The 17,983-nt window shown below is 36.5% G+C and overlaps 1 long non-coding RNA gene across 1 annotated transcript in view; it reads right to left on the reverse strand.

Annotated features, from left to right (window-relative positions):
• LOC144323151 (uncharacterized) overlaps positions 1-14,450 on the reverse strand; it is a 36,634-nt gene extending 22,184 nt beyond the window's left edge. The window contains exons 1-2 of the long non-coding RNA XR_013388656.1: positions 14,387-14,450; positions 9,678-9,775 (exon numbers count right to left, since the gene is read on the reverse strand). This is a non-coding gene — a long non-coding RNA (uncharacterized LOC144323151). The remainder of the gene's footprint in view (positions 1-9,677; positions 9,776-14,386) is intronic.
• Positions 14,451-17,983: the final 3,533 nt, after the last annotated feature.

The raw sequence follows: 17,983 nt of genomic DNA on the forward strand, positions 1-17,983 counted from the left end.
TTCTTATTGTTGAGTTTTAAGAATTCTTTGTATATTTTGGGTAGCAGTTCTTAATAACATGTGTCTTTCGCAAATACTTTTTCCCAGTCTGTGGCTTGATTTTTCAATCTCTTGATTTTGTCTTTTCTGGTTCAACCATTTTCTCCACATAAACTCATATGGCAGAAGGGGCAAGACAGCATGAATCCCATTCATGAAGGCACTTTCTTCATGAGGTAATTACTTCTCAAAGGCCCCATTTCCTAATGCCATCACACTGAGCACTAGGATTTGAGATAAACTACAGAATGGCTTGGGTATTGCCATTCTTTCTTGAAAGGTGTTAAGTACCCCAACATGTCATTCTCTAGTCAAACCAGCCAAAGCTCTAATGGCTCTTCCAGTGTCTGTCCATAGCCACCATGCATTTCCCTCTTTTTAAGGCTCAGTGTAAGTGTATATCTCTGTGACTATTGCCTGATAGAAGTTGGAATATCCTGCCCACTCAGGAAAAAAAAATTCAGTACTAATCATTACAGTGTGGTGAACCTGAGGTTACTGGCCAGATTAACTAGAAAGTCCTCCCACCCAGAGGTAAGGCAGCAACAGCCAGCACATCAGTTGGACAGCAGTTTTTTAAACTCCTTTGGGGCTATTTAAACTGTAAGTATCTCCTCAATTTCTCCTGACTAATAGTCAATACACCGAAAGATCATTTATTGCCAGGTTGACCATCCAGTTTGATGGTCCCCATGGACGGATTCCCATGGTCTTCCTGCAAATCCCATAAATCAGCTCATAATAACCTCATCCTGTCTTTTTCAGGAAGCCATGTCTTTGTCACCATTCTATCTGATGTTTTTTTTTTATTTTTTTTTAATTTTTATTTATTTATGATAGTCACAGAGAGAGAGAGGCGCAGAGACACAGGCAGAGGGAGAAGCAGGCTCCATGCACCGGGAGCCCGATGTGGGATTCGATCCCGGGTCTCCAGGATCGCACCCTGGGCCAAAGGCAGGCACCAAACCGCTGTGCCACCCAGGGATCCCCATTCTATCTGATGTTAATTACACTAAAAGAAGTTGCTATTTAAATGAATTCTTTAGTGAAGTTTTGGTAAAACCGTCTTTCTAATCTGCTTCTTCAAGTACAACTGTTTTAGTTGTAGTTTTTGTTTTTGCCTGTATCAGGGATACATAAACTTGAAATATATCTGTAGATGTTCTTAAAGATCATCTCCCTGAATTGAAAAAATACATTTCAAAACTTTGAGAATTATGTCACATTAAGTACATCTTATCACATTGACTTCTTTGAGAAGAAAATGATATGAAACTCTTGGTCTTGCCACATTTCTGAAAAGTGAGGTACATTTGGAGCCATTATCAATATTATTGTAAGTAATATATTGTTCTTAACAGAATGGGTGAATATGATGACTAGCCAAATCAACGTCCTATTGTGTAGGTGCTGACTGCTGAAAAGAACATTAGTGAGTTCTTCCCTCAGAGTGGGGACACTTTGTCAAAGATGGTGCACACATCATAATATGAGGTACTGAGAAGTGCTAGGAGAGGACAGAAATGTAATTTTCAGCTCATCATCTGTCCACTGCTACTTTGGGATATAATCTCTGTTTCTCCCTCTTCAGCTTGCTTTCCTACAGGAGACTTAGGGTCTTTCAGGATGTGGCTCAGCCAAACAAAACCTCTTCTCCTGAAATGGTTATGTGAGTAAGGAAAAAGTGCAGGAGCGAGATGTTCCCAAGATCATTTCCTGTCATTGTCTTTGGCTCACTTTGCTATAATGTTCTGCTATTGACAGATGATTGCAGATCTGTTATAAATGTCCGTGCTTTAGTTAAATGTGATCTGGGGATATTCAGTGTCTCCTTTGTGAAATGACTGTCTGATGTGTGTGCCTCTAACCCCAGCTTAAAACCATCAAAAGGAGAAAATCACAGAAACTGCCCACTTTTCCCATTTATTCTGTGAAGTTGTGTTCAAGTGGAACATGAAATTGGCTGGGGGGAAACAAGGTCTTTTAAAGATCTCCTCTCTGTCTTCTGTATGAACATATCACCATTTGAAATAAAAAAGGACAGAGTTATAAATATGATACTCTAAGAATACTGAAGAGCCAAGTCAGCCAGTTGTCTTTGCAGACAAGAAATAGCATTATTATTGTCTTGTTGTTTCCTAAAAATATAGTCAACCTACAAAGAGCAGTCTGCAGCAATAGACAGGTATGAATGATGCTTATATTTGAAGAAAGATTGAGTGGGGAAGACATTGTAATCTTCTCAGGGCCTTTTCAAACTATGAATCCACTTACCCGAAGTTCCTATTATTTGTACTTGTAGCTGTGAGCCATTGCTGTGGATGAGGGGTGTGAATAATATATCAAGTATTATTATATTTGAAAACATTGAAGTCTTTGTGAAGAATGTATAATTTGAATTAGGGGTTCTCAAATTACCAGTTTGGTGGTGGGTTTGGGGGTCGGGGAGCTCATGTCAGAATCACCTGGGAATTTCTTTTAAAATTGCAAACGTCCAGTCTTGACTCTAAACCTTTTGAAACAGAATACCTAAAGGTGAACCTTGTCATGTTTGTTTGCAGATCATACTTCTCTTAAAAAGTATTTGTTAAATTTAAGAAAAAAAAAAAGATTTACCTAAAAAAGTCATGTGTCAGAAATATAATGAATGTCTGCTTCAACCAATGGTGAGCTGGGAAAACTAAAAACAGGTGCAACTCTATATGAAACACAGTAAACTTCTAAAAGTTTCTATAAGCTAATAAGAAAGGGAGGAAGAAGCACCAAAAGATGTCAAGAAGAGGAGAGCCACACAGGTAAAATGAGAACTCAAAGCAACTTTGCTGAGGGCACTGGCCTGTGAGTAGAGGTGTTTGGTGGTTTAGTTGGGAAGATGGTGAGTGAAATCTTGGGTCCCATCCAAGTGGAAAAGCTAATAAGCAGCACTCCCGCCTTTCCATATGACACCCCAAGGTACATGCTTTGGGTAAGGGCAAACTGGAGTTGAATGTTTTACAGGGTTTTGAGCATTGTTTTGTGCACCTTGGAAAGTCTTTGGAAAACCTCAAATCTTGAACAGGGCTTAGAGTTGTCCTGAAATAATATCCCTAAGGAATCAATAATAGCAAATTCAAAATACAAAGTAGAGCCTCACATTATTTCCACAAATATTTCTTTTGTAATTTTGTCTGACACAGGAAAAACTAACTAGACACATAAGAATCATTGAGTGAGGATCAGCAAAAATAAATAGATTTACAAAGAGTGTGTTAAGAGAAATTAAATGTGATTTTGAATATATATAAGTAGAAAATTATAAAAGGAGACAATGCAGATTAAATAAATTTCAAATAAAACTGAAGAAGGAATGCAAATTTCTGATGAAAACTCCATAAAGGAGTTTAAAAACTTATTAAACATGGCTGAAAAAAGAATTAGTGAGACATAAGCTAGATCAAAAGGAATTTCCCAGGGAACAAAGGAAAAGACAAAATAATGAAAAATTAAGGAAGCTGGGATGAGGGACATAGAGATGAAAGAATATTCAGTATTATTTTCATGAAAGTCCAAGGGTGAATAAGAATAGATGGGAACTTTGCTCTGAAGCCAATACTAAAAAGTCTACTTCAGATGGATGAAATTTGATTTGGTAATAACTCTGGCTGAAAAAACAAAAAAATTAAAAAGAAAGTGACAGATGGATAAGTCTAAAGTAATTTAACCGCATGAAATAACACTTTGTGGTATTTAACAAATATTGAATTAAAATACACACCCCAGGGGTGCCTGGGTGGCTCAATCTGTTGAGCATCCAACTCTTAATTTTGGCTCAGATCATGATCTCAGGGTCCTGGGATGGAGCCGTGTGTCAGGCTCTGCCCTCAGCTTAGGATTCTCTCACCCTCTCCTTCTGCCCCTCAACCTGTTTGGGCTCTAAGTAAATAAATAAATAAATGAGATTTTTAAAAAGTAAATAAAATAAAATACATCGCACTAGTAGTAGGTAAGTTAGAAGGAGATAAATCGATTAGTGTTTTCAGTTTCTTGTATTATCTTGGGAAAGGTACAGATATCGGTTAACATTAAATTTTGATAAGTCGAATAGCAGTCTATAGCTTATGTAATAGAAACAAGCATGTATAACTTTCAAACAAGAGAGTGAATAAGTACAAATATAGTAATTTTTTAAAAGATGTGAAAGAAGGTAAGGAAGGAGAGAGACAAGATACACAAAACAAGTGGCATATACTGGCTTTAGAAAACTTGCTATAAATTATTTATAAGTGATCTCTCTAAAACACAAGGATACACAGAGGCTAAAAGTAAAGTGGTAAAACAAGACATGCCAAGAAAATGCTAAGCAAGAAAGCTAGTGTAGATATATCACTAGCTGATAAAATTGGCTTTAAGGCAAAAAGATTACGAGACATAAAAATATGTCACTATGTAATGAAAAAAGATACATCTTCACCAGAAATATAAAGCAGTTTTAATACCTTATTCTTCTAATCATATAGTCTCAAAATATAAAAAGTAAAAATTTATAGGACAACAAGGGAAAAATAAACCACTCTTAAACTGTGGTTGGAGATATTACCACACATCCAAACTGAGAAAACCAGTGGAGAGAAGCTTTCAGTGAGAACACAGACATTTGAAACAATAAAATTAGTGAATTTGATCATCTGAATGAACATATATGGAAAACTACCACCCTGCAGACTGTGTATGTTTTTCTAACACGTGTAATATTTATAAATTTTCATGCTATATGGAGTCCGGAATGGCAGCAAAATATTGGCTGACCTTTATAACAAGGCCACATGTCAAATGATAGGGAAGAGAAAGGAGTAGTACCACTTTTTAAGCTTTTGTAGTAATGATATCAGAGATGAATTTTCTAATATCAAAACACTTGTTGTCTTGGAGAAGTTGCATGTATTATGACCTTGTTCCTCTTAAAAGACCGAGTACATTCTTGAGTAGCTATGACTTTTATCTCAAGTACACAAAGACACCATGCTGCTGAGGATCTCATGGCCATTCTCCTAGCATGGAATATGTACCTATGCGCGCGCACACACACACACACACAAACACGCTTACAAACATCACATAGTATAACGTTATCTTCTTATCTCAGACTCAGAAATAGTTTTCACTATTTCTCTTTTAACACAGTTTTAATGATTGTGTTTGATTGCTCACTCCGATCACTAATCATCCAAAGAATGATCTTGTAGGATGGAGCTCTTTGCGAACATACTTTCACCACTTTTTATATTTAAGTAATGGCTACTGATCATGATGCCCTTATACCACTTCCTCTGATGTTTCTCATTTGAAACTCTGATAGCATCTGGCCCATGTACAAACTCTGCGTAGAAGTCAGTAAGGGTGTGGCAACAAAAAGTTAAGGTGTTGAATTGTGTTGACAGATGGTTTGGATTTTCAATTATAGAAAGCAAGGAACTAATGAATGGAGAAGGTATAAATAAAAGGTTACTGGATACAAATATATTTTTCAGAAATTGTTGCTTCTAATAATAGTGTGAATACACGAACATGAATAAGATAGAAAGATAATTCAAGCAAAAGCCATTTTTTCCCCCTTGTAGCATACTTTGGAAGTTGAAAGTGACATTTAGACGTTGAAAGTGATATTTTCCTCTAGGAAACTTCTAAAGAGTTTGAAATATTTTCCTCCTGGAAGAAATTTCTTCCTTAAGACCTAGAGTTTTTTCCTTTCTAAGAAATACTGGTAGTAGTTCCTACTTTCAGTTAAATCAATTCAGGCCAAGACTCTCCTATTCCCTTTTCCCCCTCCCACTCTTTTTCTTCTTCTTTCATTATGTGTCAAGCCTAACCATTATAAGCTTTATGGTCACCTGATTCATTGTTATAGTTTGATCCAAATGTTCCTATAATCAAGGAGTAAACCCCATTATTCTATTCATGGAAATTATACTTCTGCACAGGTAGAGAAAAGGAAAGTTGGGGATTGAGTAACCTTTGGGGTTAGCAGGTGATTTTCAAAGATCATGCCATAGAAGGATCCTTCAATTTGTCTTCAAGGTAATGCTTCTAGAAAGCTCTGACTAAGCAAGTCAACTTCTCTGAGTCAGTAATAGTCTCTCATTTTGCAAAACAGCCTTGAAAGAAATTTTACAGGTTGAGGATTTACAAAGAAGGGACTTGGGAGAGACCAGGGACTAAGGAAAGAGCAGAGGGTTCTACATCAGAACATCAGGGTTTGAACTCTGTCTTGTAGATTATATGTGTTTGGGGTAACACCTAACCTCATTGCACCTCATTTTTTTTTAATCTGTAAAAGTAATAATCTACAGGAGAATAAATCTAAGATAGTGTGTGTACAGGCACTGTACAAATAGTGGAAATTTTTATGAGAATGTTCTGAGTGATAAATTCCTCTTTCTTGTTAGCCAATCTTTCTTTAGTGCTCATAGTTCTTTGTACATACATCAAATATTGCTTCTGTCTTTTGATAGAAACAAAGATAATGGTATCTACCACAAAGGGGCTCTGTGATGATTAAATGGGGAAAAAAAGTAAAACTCTGCCCCATGATCCTGGCATATGGCCAGTGATCATCAAATTCTAGGAATGGTGAATGCTGCTTCCTGCTACTATTATAGTTATGACACATATTTTTGTTATTTACACATTTCTGTTTGTGTGTCTTGCTCTGTGGAGACAGATACCATGCATCATTCAGGAGTGTTGGTGAACCTTATTTTGAGTTCTGGGGCAAGTCTCAATTCTTTCAGTTATGGTTTATGGCTTATTGTGTCCTAAGCAAGAATAACCTTCCCTAGGAGGAATCGGAATTGCTGGGACAGAATGCAGTAGTTATAATAATTGGCAGGCCCCAGATTTGCTGAGTGTATCCAAGCCACATGGCCCATCTCCAGGCACCGTGCAGTTCAAGATGTTCAATATTTTAGCCATGCAGGAGAAGCGGGTGGCAGGATGATAGAGCCCAGTGCTTAATTGTTTTTATATTCTTATTTGAATGCAAGCTGAGTTTCAAAGATAGACATCCTTTCATATCAACAAAGGACAGATTTCACGGACAAAAATGAATGCTAAAACCACCACCTTAGAGAATCATTGCATTGCAAATGCTTCATTGATGCTTGATTCTGTTTTCTATCAGCTGTGGAACATTTACAAAAGCATGGGGGTCATAATATAATGTTTTGGCAGAATGCTATCTATCATCTCCTCCAGGGACAAGATGCCAGTGAACACAGTAGATTCTACTTTAAGCTACACACAGAGGCCAAATTAGTCACACTGCATTTGGAGGCAAGTTTTAGTGAGAACGTTCTTATTCAATGTTGATACACAGAAAGAATGTAACCACAGAGATATTTTTGCTTGACTATAAATCACTCCTACAAAGCCAATCTGACCTACAATTCTAAGATTTCACATTAGTCCCGTCAGGCAAAAAAAAAAAAAAAAAAAAGCTTTAATATCAAGTTTAATAAACATATCAATACTAAATTTTAAGGTGGTGTTATATATTTGCTTGTATTATAAACAGAGGCTCATATGTAAGCTCACACGTGCATACATGCACATTTTAATTTTCTGCATTATGCCAGAATGATTCATTCTGCCACCAAAGAATTTATCTCATAGATAGAAAAAGAAATGAAGAAAGAAAAGAAAGAATGAAGAGAGAAAAAGAAAAAACAATTGCTTACACAGTAAAATGAGAAAATAAGAGGTAAAACTCAGGTTTGAATAGTACAATGTTTTAAATAAGGCTTGTTTTTAAGCTAACATATGTATATGCCGCAGAGAGATATTCTGAAATGCATACATATCCAATGATGCATCAATTGATCAAATGGAAGCATCAAGTCTCAAGAAACAGTACTTTTGTTTTGCTCTCTCTGTTAAAATGTTTTCCTTTTTGTTAAAGATGAATGAACTGCTATAGGATTATTTTAACTCTAAATAATCCTGTAAAACAACATAATATGGGTTATCATGGTAGACTGCAATAATAGGCTCAGATCTGTTATTAAGTACTGAACAATTAATTCAGTACTCTAAAAAGACCAGGGAGACATTGTTTGGCCACATATAATTATAATTAATATATTTATTGAGGACCATAATGTTTTATGAGCTAGAGCTATTGAGATGCTTTTGTAATTATGACCCCCCCCCCAAATCCCTACAACTGCCTGTGTTTTTAAAAATAAAATTTCTCTTTTCCCACTGTCCTTAAAGATATACTCCAGCAGAATGGGTATGAGACTTGTAACAATCATTTTTAAGAAGCTAACCAGGTGATTATGGCCATCAACCCCAGTTTAAGGAGTCATAGTTCAAATACAATAAAAACTGTTCTTTATGTACATAGTATTTTTCTGTTAGCATTGACTTTTTATACAGTCCCTCTGGGAGCAAGAATCCTTCAGTCACTTAGTGTCACTGGGTGTTATTCAAACCTGTTCTAAATTTTTCCAAGCTTCACTCAGAGAAAAAATGGTACCAACAAAGTACAGCTGATCCTCATTTCACAGATTCTGTATTTGTGAAATTGCTTCCTTGAGAAAATTTATTCGTAGCCCCCAAATCAGTACTGGTGGTGCTTTTATGATCATTTTTGGGCAGGTGTAGAGTGGTAAAAAATTTGAGTCACCCAACACATACCTTCATAGCAGGGAGTGCACACAGCTACACCCTGCCTCTTGCTTCAGCTCTTACACTGTAAACACATGTCCTTTTCTTGGTTTATTTAGCATTACTTTTTCTCATTTTTGTGCTTCTGGTTGGTGATATGCACTTAAAATGGCACCCAAATGTTCTGCTGAAGTGCCGTCTAGTGTCCCCAAGCTAAGAAGCCTGGCTTGTCACTCGTAAAGAAAATGCACATATCAGAGAAGCTTGCTTCAGGCATGAGTTATAGTGTTTTTTATCAGGAGCTCAACCTTCATGAACCAACAATATCTATTATAAAGGTGTCTTTAAACAAGAACATATATAAAACAAGTTTATATATTGATTTATAGAGAAAATGAGCAGAAGCTCTCAGGAACGAAACCTTACATTTCCCTTGGGAGTGATGGTTCAAGATTCACTAATTCAGTGTTCATGACTAATGAAAATCAACTGCATATGTCAAATAAACTTACTTCATATCTTAAGTTCATCTAAATATAATTTAATGGTTTGCTGGTGATTCTTAGAGACACTCCAGTATTCAAGAAACACAGTCCAAAGAGAAATTTATATAAAACTCTAATTTGCACTTGAATAAATGTGTATTTTCATCTGTAACAACTGTGCATGTACAACTTTCAATTCATCTTATTTAAGCAAGAACAGTATTTTATTTTTATAACTAGAGTAATAATCGTTATCATCAAATGGTAACAATATTTGTTGAAAAATTGCTAGGTATTCAGGATAATATATAACAATATAATAGATTTTTCCATTTAATCTTTGCAACAGTTGTGGACATTATTATTAATCCCATTGTGCAGGTGAGCACATTAAAACAAGAGGTTTGGAGATTTGGCCCAGGCACACTACTAGTGAAAGACAGGTCTAGAGTTATATATGCATTATTTAAAAATACACACATATATTAAGTAGTATATTGGAATACTTACTTGTTCGATGCCTGTCACCTTAGTAGACTGGAATCCCAATGAAAGAGAATCTCTAATTTTCCTTGTTATGTTGGCTTCCTTGGGGTCTTGTGTAAAACCTGGTGGACAAATACTCAGTATGGAATCACACTCATACTTGGCTGTGTGTTGTGTCTAAAGCAGAGTTTTAGCCCATTATAAGTGCTCAGTGTTACCTTATTGTCACAAAGATAAATAAATCCTAGGAGCATTATACAATGAGAAGAGTATGTAGTCATTTCTCTGGCAATAAATAGCATTGTCAATACTGCAACCAATCACTGAATCAGTCAGTCATGTATTTGATCTATAAAATGAGAAACTGTTATATGTCCCTTACCTTATCTGTCCCTTATCTCTCTACTCAGGATACTTTGTGAATATTAAATGACATACTGTTTGTGAAAGCAATTTCAAGGGCTCAGAAGTATGAATTGTCCTTTTCCACCTCCTCCTCCAATAGTGTCTATCATCTTGTCATTGTTTTGTTCAACATTTAGAGTTTAGTGATTCCTTTTCTGATTTAAATTCAAGTATAGTTCTACATATGTCAGGCTTTCCTACTGGTCTTGCTTGAATTTATAAGATTTGAACCATTTTGAAGAAATATCATTAAAATTTAAAAGAGGACTTGCAGCAATTTGTATTTTATGTTTCTTCTGAGTTAATTTTAGCCTAATTTCTCACGTCATTTTTGATTACTTCTCACTCAAAGCACATCTGAATCTAGGGCTAATTACGTCTTTGATCAACCATCTCAAGAAGAGATTGAGATTTTCCTAGCAGAGGACCTCCCTGCATCACAATGAAATACATTAGCAATGAAAAGCAGTGATATTTTATTGTTCTTTAAGTAACAATCAATGAAATAAAATTTTTTTAAAGATTTTAAAAATTTCTTTACAAATCCAACTTGAGTTCATGAGATGACACTTAAAATTCTGGCTTCATACTCTCCCAAAGTAGATAGTTTAGCTTTTCAAATGGCTGGTAGGAAAATTTAAGAGCTACATTTTAGATTAGAGCAATTTATTTCATTTTTATGATGTGATACATTTTAATTCTTGATCAGCTCAATGAGAAAAGAGCCTTCTGTGAAGCATTTACTCAATAAATATTGATGTAGGTTGATTTACAACACTGCCCTGTCAGCTCTTTATGTTTTAGGTAAACAAATTTAAAATGCTAAAGAATTAAAGGATGTTAAAGAATTTTACTTCGAAGAGTATGCTTGTTTTAGTTCATAGGCCAGTTGGCTTATAAACAACAGAAATTTATTTCTCACAGTTCTGGAGGCTGGCAGTCCAAGACCAAGGAGCCAACAGATCTGGTGTCTGGTGAAAGTCCAATTCCTGGTTCACAGACACCCTCTTCTCTGTGTCCTCACCTTACATAGCAAGGGAGCTCTCTGGGGTTTCTTTTAAAAGGACACTAATTCTGTCATGACCTAATCATTTCTCAAAGTCCTTACCTCCTAATACCATCACACTGGGCATTCGGCTTGGGTATATGGATTTTGGGGGGATACAAATATCCAGTCTACAGCAATGCAGGATATTTAATTGTCTTCTTTTCATTTTAATTTATATATCATTTGGTAGATAATACTAATCTCATTTATTTTATTTTATTTTATTTTATTTTTTAAGATTTTATTTATTTATTGAAAGACACAGAGATAGAGGGAGAGGCAGGCTCCATGGGGAGAGTCCAATGCAGCACTCGATCCCAGGACTCTGGGATCAGGACCTGAGTCAAAGGCAGACACTCAACCACTGAGCCACCCAGGCACCCCTATTTATCTCATTTATTATCATTATCCTGCTCCTCATGTTGCTTTTCCTGTGTGACTAGAGAGAAAGTAACTGAGTTTGAAAATATTTTCCTGTCTCAGCCAAAAAGTTCTTATCCTCCGTTATGTCACTGGTCAAACACAAATTCTAAAATAGGAATATGGACGGGGGAAGGGGGAGTTGGTGGTGGTGTAAGTGTTCTAAGCACTGGATGTGGTGGTGGTGGTGGTGGCACTTCATCTCACAACACTGTCTTCTTACATCTAATGTGAGACTTCACAGTTGTACTTATTGATTTACTTGTATGATTTCTCTCTTAGACCATGGCTCATCTAGTCTTCCCATTTCATGATGTCATCATCAGGTTGCACTTCCATTTAGCCTGTCTTTTAGGGTCTAATCACCATATTTCTGGTCACTTCTCTTCATGTGGCAATCACCTGGCTCAGTCAGCACACAAATATTCTCCCATTTAACCCCACAGAATTCGATGTTTAGCAATTCCAATCCAATTTGGTTACCTGAATTCAGTCATTCTATGAACTAATGCTGTTAAGTAGCAATAAGTTAAGAAAACATAGCTCATGCCTTCCTGGAATTCATGCTCTGTTCATTTCCTGGATCTTGTCATCACCCAATCCTCTGCCAGTTACATAATATTGGTCTAAAAAATATGGCTCTCCAACTTCACCCTCCCATTTTCCTCATTATCCCACTTTACTTTTAGTACATTAAAAAAAAATTCATTAAGATATGAGAAACTCAAATTTTTCCTTTTCTCCTAGTCCATAACCCTTTTTTTGTGGATGGTTAAGAGAGATTCGGAAGCCATAGCATGGAAAGTGAGAAGTCATTCCTCTTATTGTAGAAAATACCAATGACAAAACCAATTTGTTCAGAGAAAAGTTGTACAAAAGAGAGGTTCTACTTTTTCTTCAGTATCAAGGCAAGGGATTCATGCTCTTCCTTCTCGTGCTGCTGCTTCTGTTTCTTCTCTTACACTTTTACTTTGACTACTTCTACTAGCTCGATAGAATTTATTGAGGGCTCTAGGAGCCTGGTGTTTATCTGAGAACTAATGGATATCTTCACACTTAATTCTCAAGAATAACTCTTCTTAGGGTATTTCCTGGGCCACCCAGTAGCAATATCACCTGAAACTTGTTAAATGCAGAACTTGGGCCCCAACCCAGCCCTACTGATAAAGAAACCCCAGGTGTGAGATTCAACAATATGTGTGTGTGGTTTTTTTTTTTTTTTTTTTTTTTTTTTTTTTTTTACCACTGAAGAGATTTATATGCACACAGTGAATCTTGAGAACCACTAGATTACAAAATCATTAAGTTCCATTCTAATTCTGAGATATTTTGATTCATTGCAGAGAGATGTAAACGACAAAGAGCTTAATATGTTACTGAGGTTTTAAAAATGTTACCTCTATCATTTTCTTTCAAAATCTCTGCAATAGCTCTTAATTGCATCACAGAATATGCAATCCCAGTAAACTTGGGCAACAAACAGCATCATTTTGCTTTCTGAGCTTTTGAAACCACTTACCCTGATTGTACTTTTTACTTTCATACAGGTGAGATAACATAAATGCTCATAATGCTGACCTTTATTTGCACAACAAGGACAGTATACATTTTATTTTAAACCCTAATATGGTCTCTTAGATATCAGATAAGGTCATACTTTGGGGCTGGCAGTTTTAAGTAACTGAAATAACTTCTTAGGTGTTTAATTAGAATTTTTAAACATGACATCTAGTTAAGATAATTCAAAGGAAAAATGGACTCTAATTAAATTTTAGAATGCCCAGTTGAAAAAAAACTTTTTGACATGTAACTTATTTAAAGTTAGGAAACTCAAACTTGTCTAATCTCATGAAAATGATAAAGATAAAATTTGTTTTCATAATTTAAGAAGAAAAAAATCACAAAATATTTTATAAATAGTTTTTCCAAGCAGATTTTTACATAGGGAGGTAAGATGGTAAAAAAAATAATGAAACTTATTGTTAGACATTTGGAATTCCGATAAGTTTTGTTAGACTCATATTTCTGACTTCGGTCATACTTATAACTAAGTGAGATACAATAAAACACAAAGGCTATTTTTTCCCCTAATTTTTGTCTTGATTAGGACTGAGAAATGATGGAAACAGAGAAGAGTACTTTCTGAACAAATGTAGTTACCACTGTCTCATATTATAACTGAAATAATCCCACCTTTAAAAATTAGGAACCTGGTGAAGAAAACAATTCCAGGATTTCAGGAAGATTAGTTTAAAATTAGATGCATTAATTAACTAGCATTAGTGACAATCGATAATTTAACCAATACCTTGAAGTTATGTCGGCAGATCTCTAAGAAAATAAATTTACATATATTAGGGCTCATTCTAAAATTATTAACATATCAGGACTTTGACAAAAGAGCATTTAAAGACTTAGAAAAACAATGTCACAAAGCTTGGACATCCGAATGAAGCTACCTGTGACTTCACAATAAGCTCTATCTTCCTAAGATTTCATGCGGAGCTGTAAGTGGCTATGACCAATTTGAAATCTGATTAGAGCCTTTGGCAATGACACTTGTCTGGTATCTCACTGGCCTTTAGCCATTTGGACTTCAGGACTTCCTCCACTCCTGAAGGCTTTTCCATTTTGAGTGCAATTTTTGTATGTCATTCGGCCCAGCTGCAAACACTTTGTCTCACCACAGGGTAAGACCCTCAGATCTGATGTGCTCATCTCCAATGAGTCATGATGTGGGAAAAGTCCAAGAAATTTCCATTGTTAAAAGGGGATGGCATAGGACTGGAGGCCAAGCCTTTTCCCCCAATGATCAGGTCACTGTTCACACAATAAGGACTGAAAGGTACCAACTTCTTACCTGGAAAGACAGCTGGCCCCTGGACACAAGTCCTCACTCACTGATGGGACAACCCCGGTGGCTCACCCAACACTGCTACCCAACACTCCTTGCATCACAAGGAGGATATGATTCCCAAGGCCCAGAACCTTAGCCCCTCAGTCACAGAGCTCTCACCCCCAGATAAATGAGAGGACACCTTTACATTCAGAGGCTATTGGGTCAGAAATTTTGGCCTTTTTTGTAACTTTATTTAACTGTGAAGGTTTTTCCACTTCTTCATTTGTTTTAAAATAATTCATAATAGTTGGTTGAAGCCTTTTCATGATGACTACTTTAAAACCCAGTCAGTGACTCTAACATCTGATGTCTTTCTGACTTAGGCATCAGTTGTCTTTTTTTGTTGGCATTGTGCTTTTCCTGGTTCTGGGTATGACGTTTGCTTTTCTCTTGTTTTCTGGACATTCTGAATGTGATGCTTGGGGACTGTTGATCTATTTAAATCTGTCATTTTAGCAAGAGTCCCTCTATTCAGGGTTAGCTTATAGGTCTTGACATACTCTTTAGGGTTTGAATCCAGTAATGATTTCATTTTCAAAGGCCTTGCAATATTATTCTGTTATGCATCATTCCTCTGGTGCCTCTGAGGCTCCCATGTCAATCTCTCCAGGTACATTGGGTGGGGGGATTCTGGTTTGCTTTCTGTTGCTAGACAGGTCAAGGAGATTCTGGCCTTGCATTGTTTTTTATTATTGGGTGTAGGGCCTGGGGATATCAAGCTAGCTGGTGCTATGAGTGCTAGCAGATAAGCCACCCATGCCACTGAATGTGGAACTGTGATTATAGATCTCTGTCCAGGTTGACACTCTTTGTAGATAAAGCCACCACTCACCTAGGTAGGGTGGTCCCTATCCACTGCTGCTGTGGCTGGTGGGGCTTATTTGTGCCCAGGTAGGGATCAGATGTTGATCACTCCACTAGGTTTCTGCTGGTCTCTCCTTTCCTGGTACTTTGTCAGGGAAAAAAGCCAGACACAAATATACAAAGTTCTAGAAAATAACAAGTCTAATCTGCAGTAATAGAAATCAGAACAACAGTTGTCCAGGGGTGAGGGTGATATTGGCTGGTGAGATAGGAATTAATTAGAAAGAGACACAAGGGAACTTTCTGGAATGATGGAAACATTCTGTCTCTTCATTAGGATGGTTATACAAATGCATCATTTGCCAAGACTCATAAAAATGTTTCTAAAAATGTGCATTCTATTATATGTCAATTATATCATCTCTAAAAAGTGAGAAAAGTTTATATTAAAGTGGTCTGAAAACTTGGCAAGGGTCAGATCTTGAGTGGTTTAATATGTGGGTGAATCAACTAGGTTGTTCAGATTTTGTCCTTGTGGTGATGGAGATACACTGGAGTATTTGAGGCTGAGTTGTGCTTCAGTAAATTATACATTTCAAGGAGGTAACTCCATGGAAATATGGAGCCCACTTATTGAGCTCTCAGCAAAGTCCAGAAGAGAAATGGTGAGAACCTCAGTGAAGGGACAGCCATGTGGTTTGCGAAGGGCAAGATGTCTGGATGATGTTAAATGGACTTAGTTATTCACTAGATGTTTAAGATGGAGGAAAAGGAGGAGTTTGGATGTCTCCTAAGTTGTAACTTTGGGTCAGCTGGTAGATGCTGTACTGTCATTGAACAATGAAATGTAGAAGGCAGTGCAGGAACTCAGGAAATGAGGGAGGCATAGCATTTCAGGGACATCAAAATCTCAGTAATGAAGACAAAGGCAGGATCAGAAGGGGGTGTGTTTGTGTATGAAGATCATGGGTTTAGTATGGATATCTCGATTTTCAAGGGTGAAGGACTGAGTCCAATGGCATAGAAAGATTTGGCTTTAAAATTCCAATAGCATTTAATTCTTTCAGAAAGCACAGAAGGAGGGCATGACAGAGGGGATCCTAGAGCAGCTGGCTTTAACATTATGGATTGACATTATACACAAAATTTTTCTAAAAAGATTTTTCTTAGAGTCTCAGTGTGGCTCATGACTCAACAGGTTAAGAATTACTAGAGATATTTTAGTGAAGCAGAGAGAGGGTAAAAGAAATTGCACGTGAAGTGTTTTTTTTTTTTTTTTTAAATAAGAAAAGCCATTTGAAAGTGAACCAGCGAAGTGCCTTAGAGAGGCAGGAGAAAATGGAAAGAGTTTAGAACAGCTGCTAGAGAGAATAAGAGAGAGAGTCAACTCAAGATAATTAAAGAGATTGGTAAGTATCAGTGACGGCTCAGTTGACTAATTCCAAAGCAAAAGGTTTTAAGAAAAGGTTTTGTGGAGTGTTTGAATAAGTACGTATCCTCTTGATGTGACCTCTTAGAGGTAAATAAGACTCATTTGTACATGCAAGTTGTTTCCTAAAATTGCAGTCATATAATTTTATAGCCGTGACTTGTATTAGAATGATAAACCCAAATAATGACTTTCTGTTATTTTTAGTATTCCTGAAAATGTTGACATTAGAAGTCCTTAAACACTTGATAAAGCAAACAATTTCTTTTAACTAAACGCTTCACCAGTCCTACAAATGTCACTGATCAAAGTTGGCTCTGTTAGGGATTTAAACTGAAAGTAAGTAGCACACTACAGCAAGAAAGATTCTAGAGCCATAAAACCATAATCCTCTCTTAAAATATGGGATCCCATTGCCTTGTTAGAGTTGAGAGGTATAGTTTTGCTAGGAAGTAGATAAAGGCATCAGAAGGAAGGTGACAAAGGAGAACAAACAAGTCAGGGTGTTTTTCAGAAGGAGAAATAAGAAATACTTTGCTTGGTACTAGATACTCCAACATCTAAGGGGGTTTGTAAAATAATAAAGTGACTACATTCCACTTTCATCAAATGCAAGTAGTCCTACTATCTTTTCAAGTGTCAGATGATCTCCCAATGAAAGGAATATATATATATTCTAATATTTTGCAACTATTTATTGAATCCCTGATACTTTTCAGCTTAAATTGGTAACAAAATGTATTTACGTGGAGAATAAAGAGTGATGCTATAATTAGGCAGGGGCATTACCTGAATAACAAGAAATAAATATCAGAATATCTATGTACAGAGTCAGAAGCAAAGAGAGACCTCATTTCCCCCACTCCCCAGCTCCTGGCAAGCCCCATCCTTAAGAACAGTCTCAATCACAATTCCTTGTGAAAAGCTTTCTCCAATTTCCTCAAAGGGCCTTGAGTGTTTCTTATCTACAGTTCCCTGTGACTTCCTCTTCAATTACAGCAATGATCGCATCTGACACTGGATTACTAATAAGTGGGCAATTCTTCACAACATTAAAAGCAAAATAATGGGGCTCTCCCATTTTCATGTGTTTTCCGATATAGGATATAATATAATGTTCGCCCTCACTGTCAATATCACAAAGAGAGGCCTGATAGGAGTTCTCTCTTCCCCAGGTTCATTTAGCTAACTCAAGGACCACCACCAACCACAATTACCAACCACACACATTCCCTTCCTCTCCTCCATCTCCTCTGCCTCCTTGTGTGTAGAAAATCCCTATTTTCATCAGTTAGATAATATACTATATTAAAAATAGTAAACTT

The sequence above is a fragment of the Canis aureus genome, chromosome 1 (assembly GCF_053574225.1).
Source record: "Canis aureus isolate CA01 chromosome 1, VMU_Caureus_v.1.0, whole genome shotgun sequence".
In the NCBI taxonomy this organism is placed as follows: Eukaryota; Metazoa; Chordata; class Mammalia; order Carnivora; family Canidae; genus Canis; species Canis aureus.